At 48.7% G+C, this 3,751-nt stretch overlaps 1 non-coding gene across 1 annotated transcript; it reads right to left on the reverse strand.

Moving 5' to 3' along the window:
* Positions 1-2,899: 2,899 nt before the first annotated feature.
* On the reverse strand, positions 2,900-3,052 carry LOC114542436. The gene has a single exon (XR_003689633.1). It is a non-coding gene; the product is annotated as a 5.8S ribosomal RNA (ribosomal RNA).
* Positions 3,053-3,751: the final 699 nt, after the last annotated feature.

Genomic DNA, 3,751 nt, shown 5'->3' on the forward strand with positions numbered 1-3,751 from the left:
TTGCCATTAGCTTCTGGAAATGATCCGTTGGTAGGATCGCCGGAACTGCCGGGTCCTCCGAACCAAGCAGTGATGTAATTCGCTTCTCCTTCATTAACGGAACAGAGATCAAAAATGATGACAGTCCCAAGCCTCCGTTAGACGCATTCGCATAAAAGAAGGGAACTGTAGTATCCTTCGGTAGTTTTAGCCATTTACGCACGGCCGCTCGTACAGTTCGGTCCAGAAACTTTAAATAGCTGCGTTAAATAGCCTACCCAATACCAACTGGTGATAATACGATGGTATAACATGTGTTCTAAGTATATACATGCGTTGCTGTGGTTTGAGTGGTGCTTTAGTAACGTTCTCCAAAACTTTTTCTAGCGAGCCTTGTATATCCACTTTTGACCAGACCGCTGAGAACTTTAACCCTAGATATTTATATGTCTGATCAACTGTTAATGCTGGTATAACATCCCCATTCGCAACAAGATACGAATGAGGGTTGACGACCCACAGTTTGCGCTTTCCATCTGCATCTATTCTCAATGATGCCGATTTACCTCCCACTCCTGTACTAATCTTTAGACCAAAGGAGCCCAAACTTTCCTCCAGAAGCTTTAACTGTCGACATGCACCTTCAGCCGTCTGGGTCAACAGGACAATATCGTCTGCAAAGGCTAAATAGCCAATCAAAGTTCCATTAATGTCCACCCCAAGATGTTGATCCAAATCAGATAGCGCCCAGTCGACCACTGCATTAAAGAGATGCACGGACATTGGATCTCCTTGCTTTTCTCCTCTCCGAACCTGAATAGGTTCAGAGACTTCACCGTTTACTCGTATAACCGTAGTACTGTCCCGATACAATTCACGCAGATAACTAAGAAAGGGTGGTGGCACTCCAACACGCTCGGCAGCAGCCAAAATCGAATCATGCGAGACTGAGTCGAAAGCCTTTTTCACGTCAACAAAAACAACATTCACTGATCGATTCCGTTTCTGCTGGTGCTTAATAATGGATTGCAATAGAATCACATTATCCGTTAATCCATCCCCTGATCTAAAAGCTTTCTGCCTTTCGCATATTGGTAACTCTTTCTCCATACGCGTTGCCATCAACTTGTGGAAGCAGCGGATTATCATCACCGACAGCGTAATTGGGCGATGCTCTGCAGGCTCTTTGGTACCGGCGAGTTTTGGAATACACACCGTCTCTCCAGTCCTGCATTGTTTAGGTTGGTAACCACATAACAGCCACAGGTTGAATCGCGCAAGCAACTCCTCCTTTGGTATTGTCTTCAACTGACTCAAGGTCATTTTATCGCATCCTGGTAAGCTTCGGCACCTTAACTCGGCGTTCGGTTCATCCTGCATCGCCAGTTCTGCTTACCAAAAATGGTCCACTAAGAGCTCGCATTCGAGTGTCCGGCTTCAATCGAGCAAGTCGGACTTCTTACCAATTTAAAGTTTGAGAATAGGTTAAGGTCATTTCGACCCTAAGACCTCTAATCATTTGCTTTACCTGATAAAACTGCATGTATGAACTCCAGCTATCCTGAGGGAAACTTCAGAGGGAACCAGCTACTAGATGGTTCGATTAGTCTTCGGCGCTATACCCAAATTCAAGGATCGATTTGCACGTCAGAATCGCTACAGCTTCCACCAGTGTTTCTGCTGGCTTCACTCTATTCAGGCATAGTTAACCATCTTTCGGGTCCCAACAGATACGCTCAAACCTCTCTGAGAGCAGACAAAGTCGGTCGATGATGCGGCGACGAATGTGAACGCCGCTTCTCACCTCAACCGTCCGAGGACGGCCTTTACTTTCATTGCGCCCACGGGTTTCGATCACCCGGAGACTCGCGCACATGTTAGACTCCTTAGTCCGTGTTTCAAGACGGGTCGGATGGAGCCGTATGTATGGTCGTCAGCATCCTAGGCGCGTAGTGTGCGAACACCGTCACGATCGACGGGCAGCGGTTCGAGCGCAGAGGCGTGCCGTCCGCCACGGTCGATATGCCCGACCGATCGGTCGGGTCGCCAGCCAAGCACGCACCGCAGACCACGGTCGCCGACGAGCTATGCGAGTGCAAGTCTTAACAACCAGCCGCGAGGTCGGTCCACCTTCCTTGCGACCTTATCGCCTGTCGACAACCGACGCTCGCTAGCCAGAAGTGCGCCATACACGCACCGCGACTGAGCGCGCCTCGTCCATGCGGATCGAGAGCGCGACTATCGCGATGCGCGAGCGACTGAATCTGGCGGGGCGAATTGCTAACTCCATTCGTTTCCCTTTCAACGATTTCACGTACTCTTTAACTCTCTTTTGAAAGTCCTTTTCATCTTTCCCTCACAGTACTTGTTCGCTATCGGTCTCGTGCCTGTATTTAGCTTTAGATGGAGTTTACCACCCATTTTGGGCTGCCTTCCCAAACAACCCGACTCTTCGAAAGCACATCGCGAGCGCTCGAGCAATGCCACGTACCGGGTTGTCACCCTCTGTGACGTGCTGTTCCAAGCAATTTAGGCAGACTCATTGCGCCTGGAAAGTACCTATCGAAACTACAATTCGCCGCTGCAACACAACAGAGGTTTTCAAGTTGAGCTGTTCTCTCTTCATTCGCCATTACTGGGGGAATCTTTGTGAGTTTCTTTCCCTCCGCTTAAAAATATGCTTAAATTCAGCGGGTAATCTTGCCTGATCTGAGGTTAATGAATGAATCAATGGAATATGTTGCGCGCGTCGGCCGGCACGCGCGATACGAAGAGCTCCCTTGCTATACAATAGTTTAGGCTTCGTTCGCGCGTCGGTAACGTCGCGACGGCAACCTGTGCTGCACTTCGAGGGACGCGCCGCTTCGAGCTGCCGCAGGACGCCCCAATCGAGTCGAAACCGAATCGGCGTTTCGTTAACCAACACTCAGACAGATATATTCCCGGTATAACCGAGAGCGCCATTTGCGTTCAAAGATTCGATGATTCACTGAATTCTGCAATTCACACTACGTATCGCAGCTGGCTGCGTTCTTCATCCATGCACGAGCCAAGAGATCCACCGTTAAAAGTTGTATATTTTGCGTAAAAAATATAAAACACACAGTTAAACTTCGATGTGTTGTGTTTGAAGAAGTAAAATGGGGAGGCCGGGCAATGGCGAAATGAAGCGCTCATCGCGTTTTGAGATCGATGTGTCCATCCACCGAACATTTAAGAGCGAATGAGCGCTCACCTCCCTCGTGGTTTGTAAGTTCACAGCTCGTTCAATTGCTGATCAAAAAGTTGATGATCCTTCCGCAGGTTCACCTACGGAAACCTTGTTACGACTTTTACTTCCTCTACTAAATGATCAAGTTTGACCAACTTTTTGGACGTCCGTCTGTCGGATGGGCCGAAGCCCATCTGACAGTGCCAATCCGGAGGCCTCACTAAACCATTCAATCGGTAGTAGCGACGGGCGGTGTGTACGAAGGGCAGGGACGTAATCAACGCGAGCTGATGACTTGCGCTTACTAGGATTTGACTTTGGTTAAACATGCAACAGTCCCTCTAAGAAGTCGAGAGCGATTCGCGAATCGTCTGACTATTAACCAGACAAATCACTCCACCAACTAAGAACGGTCATGCACCACCACCATAGAAATAAGAAAGAGCTCTCAATCTGTCAATCCTTACTATGTCTGGACCTGGTGAGTTTTCCCGTGTTAAGTCAAATTAAGCCGCAGGCTCTACTCCTGGTGGTGCCCTTCCGTCAATTCCTTTAAGTTTC

The sequence above is a fragment of the Dendronephthya gigantea genome, unplaced genomic scaffold (genome assembly GCF_004324835.1).
Source record: "Dendronephthya gigantea isolate DGI-Jeju-01 unplaced genomic scaffold, DenGig_1.0 000350F, whole genome shotgun sequence".
NCBI classification, from domain to species: domain Eukaryota; kingdom Metazoa; phylum Cnidaria; class Anthozoa; order Malacalcyonacea; family Nephtheidae; genus Dendronephthya; species Dendronephthya gigantea.